The 16,085-nt window shown below is 35.0% G+C and overlaps 1 protein-coding gene and 1 long non-coding RNA gene across 4 annotated transcripts in view; one reads left to right on the forward strand and one right to left on the reverse strand.

The window, feature by feature from the left end:
• Positions 1–16,085, forward strand: part of ZFHX4 (zinc finger homeobox 4) — a 232,014-nt gene that overhangs the window by 143,313 nt on the left and 72,616 nt on the right. The window lies entirely within an intron of this gene.
• On the reverse strand, positions 101–7,953 carry LOC122741680. The gene is made up of 4 exons (XR_006354866.1): positions 7,816–7,953; positions 4,283–4,378; positions 1,819–1,908; positions 101–897 (listed from the first exon to the last, which is right to left on the reverse strand). It is a non-coding gene; the product is annotated as an uncharacterized LOC122741680 (long non-coding RNA).

Here is a 16,085-nt window from a genome sequence, read left to right on the forward strand (position 1 = left end):
TAAAGGAATATTTAAACTTATTGTTTAAAAAAAAAAAGTTCTGTCCTCCATTTTACCTCTACATTTGCAGGCTGTAAGCTGTCCACAGAGTAATGCATCATTCAGTTTATGACATCTAATAAAGGCTTCCTGCAAAGCATTAGAACCAGGTGCATCAACAATTTGCTTTTCTGCTCATAGCTCATTGTTCTCCTATAACCTAAAGAGAATGAATTCCACTTGGGCCAGTTTTACTTTTATCACTTTTATTTAAATCATGACACATTCTAAAAGCCACATGGCATCATTTGGTGTTGATGTAAATAATAAATGTGTATGTCTGTGTGTGCGTGCATGCATGCATGTGTGCAGACTCCTACAGATGCATGAAGACAAATGCATTTACATATTTGGGGGAGAGGATTGTGTTTTCAGTAATTTGCTTAGGTATGAAAAGAAGGATATTGTTAGAGATGCATTGATGAATCAAAAAGATGGGAACCAGTAAATGAAAAACAACTTCAAACCTATTTCCCAGCCTATAGCCGGACCATCATACTCCTTTGTTCTTGTGCAGGTTAATAGAGATTGAGGAGATGGGCAGAGGAAAAAGCATTGCAATTTTCTGCTATTTAAGCTTGGCGAAATGGCACTCTTCAGGAAGCAGGAGAAAGTATGAAAGCGTAATAGGCATTTTAAAAGTAGAAGTCCATATAGCTGCTTGAGGGATTCTCAGATTTAGGCATGCATGGAATCGCGAATGAGATAATCAGCATTGTGAAATTGAAACCTGTCTGCTGCCTGCTGCTGTTCTTCCCTCTTTCAGTGAAGTGATTTGTAACACTCATCTTCTTCAGGCAAGGCAGCCTTCAAGATTATCCAGAACTGTCAATAGTAATTGCCAAAGTATTTTATTACCTACAGAAAATCAAAGGAATTTTATAACCAACAGTTATCAAGTTTCAATACACGGTATAAAGAGAGCCATTTTAGTTGGAATACAATCGTGTTTGCCTTGCTGTAATGTTCTTCAGACAATTCCTGTGCAACCAACTACAACCTTCACTGTATTTAAGCTGGAGGCGAGAATACACATATGTACTTGTAGCATACATATATATATATGTGTGTGTGTGTGTGTGTGTATATGTATGTGTGTGTATATATATATATATTTTTTTAAATTACATAATGCTTACAGGCTTCTGCAAGCAAGTAGTGTTATTTTTTTTAATTGCTAAACAAATATGGCCTTGGCTAATTGCTTCTAAAAAGAAATTTAAAAGGTTTTGTGAAACTTGAGATCCAGTTTGAAGTTCTGCCATCAGAAATGCCCATTTACCTGTGACATTTCCCATGTTTTATGGGAAAGTGTTTAATCATTAAGAAAAAAACACAGCATGATATAACAAACTTTATAGCAAACAGAAAAGTGTAAGATATAAGACTGTGAACATCGGAGGGGTTGAGGGTATGCATGTCCCCTTGTTTTCAAAGAATTCTTTCCACTGCTCTAAAAATAATCTCATTTCCACATTCACGTTGGAATTTGAATGTCCTTATTAGTTAATATGAAATAATGAGAGAAATTCTTCAGAGCCACTGATATGTTTACCTACCTTTGAGCTCACATTCTATAGAATGAGGCCAAAGGAGGTCTTTGTGACCAGAAACAGAAGAGGCTAATGAAAGGTATCATCTTTCTACGAAAGTTATATTTTTCAGTAATTTTTAAGGCCATGTCATTGCACCTGAAATGTCAATTATCAGTATGCAAGAATATTTTAACTGGCAAGGGACAAATTTACCTGTGAAATATTTATGAGTACAGGGACATACCTCTGCAAAGTCCTGTAACATAAAGCTGATTCACATATGAATAGAGGAATGAGTTTCCATTTTCTTTGTATTCAGTCATTCACTTTCCTTCTGAAAATAAAGTTAAAAACACAAACAGAAGTGACAGAATCTGCTTTGAAGAATACAGTAGGTACATGTTGATAGTATTAGGATTTTTAAAAGTAACTGCATTTTTAAAAATATGGACTTGCTTTCTAATAACTATTCATAATCTTCACTAGAAATAAAACTCCCGCAGGGTAATGTTAAGATGAAGGTTGAAATAAAGAAATTTTTTTTTAATCATAATGGACAATTAGAGAGTTTAATAATGATACATTGTATTTTAGTGTGTATTTTAGTTAATGTAGAAAAGAAGAATCCTTAATATTCCTTAAAAAATTTCCAAAATCCCAAAGAAAATCCCTAAATAGAACATTTTCCAACTTGCTATTTTTCTCTCTGCCTCTTAGTTTCTCCTTAAGAATAGGCAGCATGGTGTAGTGGAAAGGACACTTACTCAGCATCAGGAGTATAAGTTTGAAACCTTGCTCTATTACTTATTACTGATATGATGACCTGAACAAATTATTTAACTTCTCTGGCCCTCAGATTAGCTAGAATATAAAATTATGAGGTTGAACTAGGTGATCTTTAAGGTTCCATCCAAAATCTAAATCTATGACCCTTTGGCTATTCTTCTGCTTTTTATAATAGGGTATTTTGCTTTATCTTGAAAAAATATTTTTTCTGGGATATCTTATCAACATAACTTAAGAAAAATAACTTATCCTGTTTTAAGCACTCATATTCTAAAAACTTAATGTTGTACTAATTTTTAAAATAAATTGATGGTATGTCATTATATCATTTCAATATCTTAGATGAAAGTAAATAGATAACATGTCTTTTATATGTAAAATGATCATTTGATAAATGATTATTTGTCTAAGAAATTCTTTCAAATGTGTATTTAAAATAATTGTTTTAATGAACAAAATGTGTATTTAAGAATAGATCTATTAATTATACTTCTCTATTTCTCCCTACGAAAGAGAAAAGAAATTATTTACCCCTAAGATAAGCTATCTCAATATTTCCCTGTCAAAATCAGGGATACTGCTCACTTTTCTCATTGCTTCCAATTAGTAAAGCTTCTCCACTAATAGTAGGATTCTTTGTGTGTCATGACTGAATAGATGGCTCAGATGTTCCATGGACCTAATAAAAGTAATCTGGATATATTTGCAAATGCTTTTCACTTTAAAGTTTGGTGCATATCACTACTCCAAAGACAGTTTGTGATTGAGATTTCTTTTAGTTTTTCAGTTCCTGGAGCATTGGTATAAACATGTGCATTTAGCCCCTTAGTAAAAGGGTCATCTGAATAAATAAATACTTGCTGAGTTTGAGATTTAACATTAAGCAACCTCCCACCCCCTACTTAAGATAAGCAACCCTAAATATTCAAGGAATCAAGACCTTTAATTGGTAATGTAAATATCAGCAGGGATAGCATCCCTTTAACCAAAACCAACATTTGTTGATTCAATAGACAAATCCATATCCTGGATTACTTTAAAATTAAAGGCACTGGCATTTTCAATGGTCTTTTTGACCATATGATAGTAACAGTTATGACTAAGTTTCTGAAGCCTTTCCTGACTCCTCTACTCCCAGCTCTACCAAACTCAAGAGTGGCATTGGAGGAGCTTCCCTTAAGGGTACTTGATTACTGTGATCAAAAGAAATTGAGTAATTATGTTCATTAAATTCGAAGAATCTTTAAATATTTATTTATTTAAACAGTCAACTGTTAGGTTTAGTGTTGGATTAAGCGAGGTCAAAGGGTACAGAGAAGGGGCACAGCTGTATTTGTGCAGGGCTGTACCTGATCCCAACCTCCTGTAGTGTGAGCAGTGGTAAGTGAACTGTTTCTGTGTTGTTCACTCACTCTGTCAGATCGAAACCCAGTTCAATAGCATTCAACTAGCTCCCATTTGAAAGATTTGTCTTACAAAACCCTGAAAACGGCTCTGAACATGCATACATTGATTTTGTTGCTGGAATCTCCTGAGCTTTGATGAAAAAGCAGGCTCCACGTGCAGGTGAAGAGGGTTTACCTCTTCAATATTAAAAAGAGAAGATTAAGGATTTCTGTTCTGCTAAGGCTGAACTAATCAGTGGCATGCAAGGGTAAGAAAGTTGGCCTTATGCCTATAGCACTGCATTATTTTCTATGGTTGAACAACAAGTTAAAATTTCTCCCATTGCCTCCTATGTATTGCTGTAGCCCATGATTATTCCATTTTGCATGGTTAATCAAATGACCGAGGGTATAAGAACAAAGTTGTTTTCCATATTTTACAGAAGATATTTACTGACTTTATTACAAGGCATTCACTTTAGTTGTAGTCAAGGAAATGAAAATTTTGTAGGAATAAAAGGTGGGAAAAGCACTCACGTGAAATAATATTTGAGAACCAAACAGCTTTCATGGCAGATCTATAGTTATCCTTCATTATTTGGGATTTGAAGTTTAGCTCCATTCCATTTACTTCTATCAAAAAAGGAGGAAGAGGGAGTGTGTGAAATTATTTCATTTTCACAAACTTTCAAAGTTTTTCTCTAAAGAATGAGAATTATTATTTGAGCTTGTCGACTCAAGAACACTTAAGATTTGTCCTTGGTATAAGGAATTCTTGTGCTTCATTTTTCTATGTCCAAAGGATACATGTGACTCTACTAGGATTTTTCCCCCCTTTTTTTGCATTGGAGGGTTACGCAGTATTCGCAGACAATTTCTGCACATCATTTCTCAGCAGGGAATACCAGAATGAAGTGAATGTATCTCCTCTAAGAGAAGGACAATTTTACACCCTGAAACACTAACTCCTGTAATTATTTGTGTCCATCTTAGTCATGATTTGGGTAAAAAGTGATTTGAAACCATCTTGAAATTATGATGTCAGTAAGCCTTTGGGTTAAAAAAAACAAATTTAAAGGTTTAAGTAAACTAGCCATGCTGTGAGATATCAGACATTATAAGGTATCAGAAAATGTTAGATATATCTGGAATCAAATCTTATCAAGCATGTCTGATCCATTGTAACAAATACAATAACAATGCTGAAACAAACTCTATAGAGACAGATAAGGCTGGATAAGAGAATTTCAGAAATTAGATAACATTTATTTTCCATCATTTATAGGAATCACTCAGTTTGCCTTTTAGGCATATGTTCCCTCTACTTCCATGACTCCCCGAGCATGGCACATCAGATCCAGTTTTCTGTCACTGTTAAATTCCAACTTCTCACTCCTCAAACATGTGAAATGAAAAGCTCAAAGAATAGAAAACCAGCTCCCAGGCATTCAACGCTCTCCAAGCCTACTAGTTTAAGAGAATAGTTAGACAAGAGATTTCTCCCACCTGAAATTTCCCTATACCAATCACAGATGCATTCCCTCACAGGTAGGTGATGATAGATGGGAGTGTTGTATCTGGAGTCAGGAAGACCTGAGTTCAAATCCAGTCTTAAGCATTTACTATCTTGTGTGACCCTGGACAAATCACTTAACTTCTGCCTATCACAGTTTCCTTAACTGTAAAATGTGGATAATAATAGGATTAACTGATATAATTGTAAAGCATTTAGCATAATGTCTGAGACATAGTAAGCACTATATAAATGTGAGCTATTATTATAAAACAGTTGCTACAGTGTCTGACACATATTATGCTCTATATAAATGTTAGCTATCATCATCATCAACACCACCACCACCATCATCACCTCTAAAATTAAGATGATAATGACAGATTCCAGAGGAGAATTGGAGAGGTTGGGAAATCTGACTAAGATTTATCTTGCAGACTTTCCAAGAGTTTAACTAGAGATTTCACACAGATCTAGAATTCTATTTTACTAAGGTGTTCAACAGTGAGGTTGGCATATTGTGTTAGTTTGGTTATGGATTAAATATGATTAATGGTACAGAAAAAGCCTTAGCAAACAAGTCTATGTGGAGGTGATTGCCTGGATGCAGTAATCATTTATTTTACAGAAAGGAAAGTTACTTTACTTAGTCCCAACTTTCACTCACAACTTAATGATCACATGGTAGTGGATGTTTTCAGCCCTCAAAAAAAAAAAAAACGGCCAATTAAAATCACACTCAAGATTTAATTATTTGAAGTGCAAATATTGTATGACTGGAATCACAGTGGTGCATTATTTTAGAGCCCTAGCAATGTCCCAGTATTTTTCCACTAGGGTAAAAAGCTGAACTTGTGGACTTTTTTTCCCAGGCCAATCCATAAAGATGCCTTTTTCACCTCTCTGATGTGATAAGGAACTGTTAAATCAGAGTGAATCCTTATTCTGCACCTTGGGACTCAGCACTGCTTAAACCAATTTTTACTACTCTTGGGTTTTGTAGACAGGGAGCCATGTATCTCTTTCCCTCTGCAGATCAGAGAAGATTGGAGCAGTCATCTAGTGCCACCTGCTAGCACTTAATTAGTATAATCATCTAATTTCTGGTTGGAAATAATAGCATCTTGCACTTTTTAGCAATTGTAACTTCCAGGATATATTCCATATTATATTACACTAATATTATGTGATTAAATTTTTTAGGAGAAAATACTTGTATCTGGATACCCCTGTCTCCTACCTAGTATTACACTAGTCCATTCTTCCTCATTTTGATGTTAAAGCTATAACTTATATAAAGCACAACCTTAAAAAATGTGATGTAAGACTTTGAGGAACAGAAAAACAAATGCTATTATTAGGAAAAAATTAAACTATAATTTATAAAGCTTCATGAATCATTTTTATGTGATTGGCAATTCATTAGGCAAATTACAATCATGTTAAATATAAGATTGAAAGAATATTGCTACCTGATTGATGTTTAGCATAATTAAATTTCATCTATTTTCTTAGAAATTGTATCACGTTATGTGAAAGTATAATAGATGATCAACTCTGGATACCTCATTTTATTGGAGAGTTCTATACCTATATACTTTTATATGTATATGCATACACTAGTCATAGATATGCATACACACATATGTGTTTATATATAGAGGTGTGTGTGTGGTTTTCCATAGAAAAAGCCAGTAAGAAAAAGTGTTTTCTAAGGTCATTGTCATCAATAACCAAAAAAAAAAAAATCAAAACCCCAAAACATGATTTTGCAGAACCAAAAAGAGGATCCCTCACTCATATCTTTCACCCAGGGTTACTGAGACGCTACTGAGTTCATATGTCATGCCCTTTGGATGTCTATTTTTATTCTTCAAATTTAAGGTTTGAATATGTAAGGAGAGATGCAATGTGTTCAATCAGTTATCTCCATATGCCCAGCGTCCCCATCCATTAGCAAGGAGGCCAGTGCAAAATAGGAAGATAGTTATGACTGTCATATCTGAGACCAAATTCCCTGATTTATTCATATGTTTACAATTTATTCTTCCATCTTTTGGCTATACTTCCATTTTTATTATTCATCAGTATTTATCTTCATTAAATCAATTTTAAAAGGTAAAATCACTGTGAAATTTAATTAGTGCTAAATGCCCGGAAAGGTATACTAGAACTGAGTATGGTTTTCTAACCATGATATTAAATAAATTTTGCTTTAAAAATACATATACAGTATTATTATAAATAGAAAATACAATACTACATTAAAAAACACTTCATAAACAATGTTTTAGCTGATATTGATCATATGCTAATCAATATATACATGTTAGTGATCTTGTTAGTCAATAGAAGCCAATAGAGCTTTTACTAATCAATAATACAAAAATTTCATTTATTTATACTGTTTCAAATCCCAAAGTATGCTGTCTTTAACCCAGGTCCTTTGGAGGGAAAAAAAAATCAGCCCTTTTCAGGGCTGTTTTTCAGACATACACTCAAACAGTCTAAACATTCGTCATTCAATAATAGACTTAAAAGCTTAAGAATAGCTTACCTTTTCCTATATCTTTTAATTCTGTTAGGTTTTCTATCCTTCTCTTGCGTTGTTTTGCACATTCCTATATCTTGCAGTATCATACACTCTGAAGACCTAGTAAGCGAGCTAAAGCCTGATGACGCTAACGAATCCCAGCACAAATGACTGAATCGATAGGAAACCAGCCACTGCTGTTTAAGTGTATCGATAAATGTACCTTTATTTTCTCTTGAATGGATAAGTGTCGCAGTTAAGAGTCCTATGGATCTCTTAATTGAAAGTTAATTTTAAATCAATAAAGAGAGTCATTTAAATATTGATCGGCCCTTTCTACACGAATTGTTAGCTGATTTTTTTTTTGAAACAACTTTGTTTAAATGCAATCAATATCCCACAATCAGTGTGTTCTATAAAAAATTGACAGGTGTTCCCAAAATGCCTTCTAGGCATATTCTTATCTGTTTACATATGCAGTAAAGATAGTTCAATCTTTTTTCACATGCACCTAAATGTCAAAGAAAAAAAAAATACCGTGTTTTCAAAAGTGCTCTTAAATACTACTTGGCTATATTAAAATATGTGTGCCTTTCATTTACCCTCTTTCCTTACCTCTCTACAATCCTTTATTTAAATGAAGGATATTCTGGTTTTTTATATGATCAGTATCACTCAGGCTGCCTTATTAATGCAGACTACCTGAAAAAGAAAACTGTCATTGTTTTTATGCACACAGCAAAAAATAGATATATTTGGAGCAGATGCACTTTAGTAGTACCTTTGTATAAATATGTGTGTATTTATATGTATACATATATATATACATATAAATATATACACATACACATATATTCCATTAGCTTTGCTGCTCTCGACTGAAAATTATTTATCTTTTAACAAAATAGATTTTGTTTGCATGCATGACTGTATATGGTGTGAATATGTTTATCAAGGAGCGAGACTAGCTAGGACTTTTATTTATTTTGTGTTCCTTACTTAGATATCATCTCTCTTAGCATAGCAGCAAATAGCCAAGGTTTCTTTCATTTCCATTTGACAAAGAGAGCAGCCGAGTTAAAAGGATATAAATTTCATTTCATGTGATTCACCTTGATTAACCTAATAAAGTAAACTCAGCTACATGTGGCTTTCAACATACCAGCAAATAGAAATCTCCAGGAACATGGCTTCCTGCAGCAGTCTGGCTGATATGGCTCTGGGGGCAGCCTAGAACCTCTGATAGCATCCATGCTCCGCCCCTTCCTACTCCTTTACACCACCCCCAGCCCTAACCCCAACCAAGAACTGATTTTTAAAAGCACAGATTGCATTTTCCTCCTGAGTCCCTTCCTATGTGACTGTCTAACCTGCTTTTATTTATGAAGCTATAAATCTAAGGTGTGAAAACCATTGTTATTGTTGTGGTTGCTGTTTTTTCAGCTGCTGCTGTTGTTTCCTGGAAGGGTACTTTTAAAATTTGGGGTTAAAAAAATTGAATTAATTGATTAGCCAGCAAACCCCTTTTTGAACTGCAGAGGGATCTAATTAATGTATCAAATCTATATAAATAGTAGTTTCCCCCACAAATAACACTTTTGTTTTTTAATGATGTCACCTAAGTATGAAGCAAAACAATGTTAAGGTCTGCAATTATGTTAACTGGCATTTGACTGAAAAGTAAAAATATCACATAATTATATTTCTTTTCTAAATGACAAGCTAAAATGCAAATCCTATAATTAAAACTGTTTATGCCATTTAATTGCTTAAGTCTGAAAATAATATACAAAATCTTTTTCTCCTTTGCATCCTTTTTTGAGCATTCTAAAATGCCAGTATGAAAAGCTATATAAACATCCTGGGGCAGTGGAGCTAAGAAAGGGGCTGTGATGGATGCAGTATAATTTGTACTATTTTTCCTATTACGACAAACTCTTTCAGCTGTTCTGCAAATCCACTCTTCTTTAATCCTGCATTATTGTCCTCTTAATGCAACATCTCAGAGCCCATTCCATTCCATTTTCTCTGTTAGAAAAGCTATATCAAAAGGGAAGATTAAAAAGAAATGGCCGGGTATCATTAGTTCATATGCATACGGGTTCAGCATGTGAAGATGCTTTTTCTAGGATCAGCCTTAAGATGTGACTGATAGATCTTATTTGTCTGATAGAGTTGACCAGGGAAATAGAGCTACAGCTGGTTACTTCATTAGGTCCTCTCATTGATTGAACCCTGCTGAAGTGATGCAGCAGCCTCCTCAGATAACTGCTGGTAATAGAACAAAATGAATTCTTATCACAGAGATTGGAAAGGCCATTAACCCTGGCCTCCAATGCTTTTCAGAGGTCACAGACAGGAAGCCAAGCGGTGACTGGGAAAACTGTTTTCTGTCTAACTACAGGTCACGTTAGAGGGGGTGGGTGACTTTTTTACTCTTCAGCTTCTGTACAGATGAAACTGTTACACTGGCAGATGTTAATAATCAGCTGTAAATAAATATTGGAACCAGAAGAAGAAAAATGAGAAAGCACAGGAATTTATTTCAATAAATATTTAATAAAAGAACAATTGTTACTGTGATATTTATTGCCAGTACTGCTGTAGTTTTTTTTTAAACTAATACTTTTCCATATAAATTGTAAAGTGAAATACATAGAGGCACTTTAAAAAGGAAATTTAATATGGCTTTATATAAAAATACCTTTCCTTCCTTCCTTCAAAGATGGGGATTATAATTGCCTACTGCTGCCTTGCTGGCCTGTTATTGCTCGAAGCCTATCACCAGTTCATCTGTGAATTAGTGCAAGGCTCTGTTTGCCTTTCACCTGGTTGAGAAGGGTATATATCTAAGTAACAGTCCTATAATTTACATTTAATGCAACCTTTCAATTGACCAAGAGCCCACAACCTAAGCCCCCATCTCACAGCTGAGGACTTTCCCACATTTGTCAAATCAATGCCACTCTAGGATCAGCCAGGAGGACTCATCCATTTAAATCTCGGAGCTGCACATGACAGTTTTCATGAGCCTGGCCATTAAAGTAGTCTTATTCTTTACATGTTTGGCTTGAGAAGGAAAACTTACATGGATTAGGAATGTTTAGCCAAGGGTGCATCTCATAAATTAAAAGAGAACATTTACTCTTCATTACTAACATACACATATATACATCTGCCTAAATACACACACACACACACACACACATACACACACACACACAAATGTTTTAAGATATTTTTAGCACTATGTTGGTGGCTTCTATACTTGTGATTGTAATTTAATTTCTATGTCTGTGGTGGTGCGGTATTCTCTGTTGGAGCCAATCTTTCACAACGAGTAAGTTCGTTTAAATGTAAATGGGGTCCTGTGGATGGAAAAAAATGACCTACTTCATGTCTTGGGGGATCCACCCAGGCATTTGGTTTGGTCTTCCATGAATAAATAATAACAAGAAGGTGTGCGCTGTCATTGCTTTATTTGAAACACAAAAAGTGGTTTGGCACAACAGAAACTAAAGCACAAAACTGAGACTGGTTTAGATACACTTACAATTCAAATCCTCATCCTAATCAAGAGGCCTTTTTTGTAAGAAAAAACCAACAATTTTGAAGATTGTGAATTACAGGTATAGAAGAAAACCGTCTCAATGTAAAGGATGTGACTTTTTCAGTATGAATGATTGAATGGATTCCCCTCAATTCCACTAAATTATAACATGGACCTCACCTCTTACACAATTCAGATGTTAGCTGAATGATATTAAAAAGTTTAAGTAAATATAGTTAATATTGAAGTTTGGATAATATAGTGATTTTAATTTTTGTCATTTTTTTGCATATAGCTTTTCAATTCATAAAATGTATGGGTTAATAAGTATAGGTTTTTAAACAATCAAGTTCATGCTTTTGCTTATCTCATTTATCAAGAATGTTAGATTCTATTGTAGATGTTTCAAATAATGACACAGAGGCCTGGAATTTGTGTATGTGATACCTGAGGTGAAACTCATGAAACTTTTAAACTTATAATTAGTTGTGTTATGCACTATGAACCTTAGCAGAGCTCTGAATTCATTCCAAATTGTGCAATAAAGGACTGGTATTTACTCTTTGCTGAGATCTACCCTAAGAATGTTTGATAAGGTTTTTCCCCCTTTCTACAAAGCAGCATTAGTTAAAGTTAAGTCAGAGCTAAGCAATGTAGAATTAGCTGTCTAGAGAAAAAGCAGGCTATTAGTATCCATGGTCCTAGGTCAGATTAGGTGTTTCTATAAGGCAAGGATTACCACTGAAGGCCTAATATTTGCAAAGAAAAATTTCTTTGCATCATTCCTTTTTCTCTTTTTACCTTATTGACCTGGTTAATTAACAGTAACAATAACTGTATATTTAGTTTTCCTAAAGATTCCAGGGAAATAAGGGCATCATAACTATATAATTGCTGAGCTAATGTGTTTTTCTAATGTACTAGATTATTTGCCATTGGGAGTGGGGTAGGAAAGAGTTTGGACGGTTAAGGTTGTTTTTTTTTCAGAGAAAATGCACAAAAATAAGATCTTTAAAAGATATCTATAGGTAACATATTGTTACTATTTTTTTTAAAGATAGAATAGCTAGAGGTGAGGGAAAAGGTTCATATATTTTATGACAATACAGGAGCCTCCAAAGTAATCCAGTAGGCAGAATCCCACAGTATTTCTCGGTATCTAGATAATTGATGGCAATATGCATGGATGATTCATTCAATTCATCAAACATTTGTTGAGAATCTACTATCCATAAGGCATGGTGCTAGGTGTTGATTAAACACAGATGAAAAGCAAAACATTCCTGGTCCTCATGGAACTGAATATATGTGGTTGGAAGTGGGGAGGAATAGTGTAGGATATGACATGTGAGTAAATGAGAATATTACAGGGTATAGGGATGCAGTGTGATAGGGATGAAGGAACCAAAAAAGGTACCCTAGTAAAGTTTAAGGAAGGAGAGAATACTTCCAGCTTTGGAGGCAGGGGAAGAGGGAAAGGATAAGAAATCAAAGAATTCTTTAGTAGAGGAGGTAGCATCTGATCTGAGCCATGGGGTGGGGGTAGGGAAGAAGAAATTTCAAGAGGTAAAACTGAAGTAGACATGTTCCAAACATAGTGGGATGGGAGGAAAGAGGGGTATTGTGTCTACACAGAGGCAGAAAATGCCAGGATGAAATCAGAGAATAACTAAGGTGTACATTTTAATGAGAATGTAGCATAAAGGAAGGTAAAATAAAATAAGTCCAGAAAATTAGGTTGAAGTCATATTATAGGGGTCATTAAATGATAGTATTTTCCCCTAGAGGTATGAGGGAAGGCTAGTTAGGAGTCCATGAACTAAAATTCAATAGAGGACATCATTCCAGGAGGGATGAGAAGCTCATGGGAAAGAAAAGAACATTTAATCCTCAGTCTACAATGCAGTGAGTTTTGCCTATATTCCCCAGAAAATTCTAGAACTTTTGTGAGGGGGAAAGTTAGAGAGCATATAGAAATGGAAGGAAAGCAATGTTAAAGAAGCAACATGGTGTGTATGTGTGTATATATATGTATAAATTTACCTAGATTTTTGCAAAGAATTTGATAAACAGCGAAGTGATATCAGCTAGGTGGTAGTACAATTAGTTGTATTTGGAATTCTTTGTATGGTAGAAAACAAGGAATAGTCATTAATGGTTCAATGTCAACTTCTACGTTTTCTCTTTGGTTTTCTTCTACTCATATGCATTTGTTACCTTGAGTGCTTATATAGGACCTAGGGTCCCTTTTATCTCTTATGTATGGAAACCTAGTTATGAACTATAGAAATGATTTTCCAAGAGTTAACATATGTATGCATATGTATATACATATTATTTCTTCCCAATAGAATATAAATTCCCACAGAGCATAGATTGTTTTGACTAATATTCATGTTTGTGTTCCCAACACCTCCTACATAGTAAGGATTTAATAAATGCTTATTGAAACAATGAATAAGCTTAGAAGGTCTCCATTGAAATGCCCCAGAGATCTGGGCTTGGCCTTATGCAGATCAATATTTTGATCAATGACATATAAAAGCATATATGCCATCATTATCAAATTTGTCAGAGAACCAAAGTTGAAGAATATAAGTATGGATCAGATGACATGATCAGGATCCAAAACAATCTCAAAAAGAAAGAACATTGGTCTGTTGTTAATAAAATGAAATTTAAAATGAACAATCGTAGCCTTAGATTCAAGAAGTCAACTTTACAATGAGGGAAGCATGGCTAAAGAATAGTTTTACAAAACAGGTTTGAGGTTTTGGTGAACTTCAAGCTTAATATGTGTCAAGAATGTGATATGGCGACCAAAAAAGCTACCGTGGTCTTAGACTGCATTGAGATGAGCATCACTTACAGGAACAGGGCAAATATCTCGCTGAAGGTAAGCTGTCAAATGTCAGAGAAACAAGATAGAGGTGGGAATGTTTGTAGTATGAATATAACATGATAATCACATTGTGCTCTGCCCTTGTCAGACCTCATTTACAGTATTTTTGTCCAATTCTGAGCACCACATTTTACAAAGGATATTTATAAACTGGAAAGATCTCCACAAAAGGCCTGGAGTTAGTGTCATATGACAAGAGAAGACTCAAGGAGGACATGATAACTGCCTTCAACTATACGAAGGGCCCTCACATTAACAAAAAGTTAGAATTGTTTTATTTTGGCCCCAAGGACAGAACTAGAAGAAATGAATGGAAGCTGCAGAGACACATTTAAGCTCAATGTCAGGAAAGGCCCTCTGATAGAGAGCTCCCAAAATAGAATTGGCTGCCATGGGATATAGTGAGTTTTCTCTCATTTGACATCATCAGGCAAAGACTGAATGAGCCTTTCTTGGATGCCTCAGAATGGATTCTTTTTCAAGTCTCATGATTTAATAAGGAACCAATGAAGATATTTGAGCAGGAGAGGGACATGGACAGACCTAATAGACCATAGATCCAGAGCTCGAGGGTACCCCAGAGGACATTTCTTCAACTCTCTTATTAAGGTCACACAGGTAGTAAGTATCACAGAGGAATTTGAGTTCAGGTCCTTAGAATCCACAAGCTGGGTTCTTTCCCCTGTACCACATGGCTACTGTTCATTCACAATATTCTTTTGGTAGCTATGCAAGGGACATACTGGAGAGGGAAAAGACTGGAGGCAAAGACAACAGTTAGGGAGTCTTTACGATAGCACTGGCAAGAAGTAAGGAGGAACAGAATTAGAATGATGGCTGTGTGAGTTCAGAGGAGTGAATGAATTTTGGATATACTGTAGGTTTGGAACTATCAGGACTAATTGGATGTGAGGTTAAGGGAAATGGAAGATACAGTAAAGCATAACCTAGATTTCAGGACATCTGGAAAATTTTGTAGAAATACATTAAAAAAGGGGGGGGCAGCTAGGTGGTGCAGTGCATAAAGCACTGGCCCTGGATTCAGGAGGACCTGAGTTCAAATCCAGCCTCAGACACTTGACACTTACTAGCTGTATGACCCTGAGAAAGTCACAACCCTCATTGCCCCACAAAAAAAGAAAAAGAAATACATTCCACTAAATAATTTTTATTTACTTTTGTATTTTGTATTTTGTAACAATTTGTAATTTGTAAGAATTTAATGAGGGTATTTTTTTTCTTGCTTCTTAATTAAATCTTGTTTTGGAATGATTCAAGTATTAAGCTCATTGGTCAGGGACTAAATTCTTCTGTCCTTTCATAGGTTCCTTTGTCAACTATGTTGAAAGGTTCCAATGCCACTTTAAAGTAAAATGATATGGATCAAGACTGGACCTGTGATGTCATTGGTGTGGTATAAGGAACTCCAGTGTGAGGAAGAATATTCCATCTACCAAACCCAAGTTGGCACCTTCTTTGCAACTGATAGTTTTAGAGAGTTGTCTATACTCCCGAAAGTTTAACTGAATTGCTCAGGGTTATGTAGCTATTCCAGGATTTTTGTTTTGTTTTGGTTTTTTGTTTTGCAGGGCAAAGAGGGTTAAGTGACTTGCCCAGGGTCACACAGCTAGTAAAGGTCAAGTGTCTGAAGCTGGGTTTGAACTCAGATTCTCCTGAATCTAGGGCTGGTGCTTTATCTACTGCACCACCTAGCTGCCCCCTGAACCCAGGTTTTTTTGTGGATTTGGGGCTGGTTCTCAATCCACTACACTATCCTATTTCTCTAATAAAGGAGAAACCAATATATGAATGACTATAAGATCTAAACCACTTTTAAAGAAT

This window comes from Dromiciops gliroides, chromosome 1, assembly GCF_019393635.1.
Source record: "Dromiciops gliroides isolate mDroGli1 chromosome 1, mDroGli1.pri, whole genome shotgun sequence".
Classification (NCBI taxonomy): domain Eukaryota; kingdom Metazoa; phylum Chordata; class Mammalia; order Microbiotheria; family Microbiotheriidae; genus Dromiciops; species Dromiciops gliroides.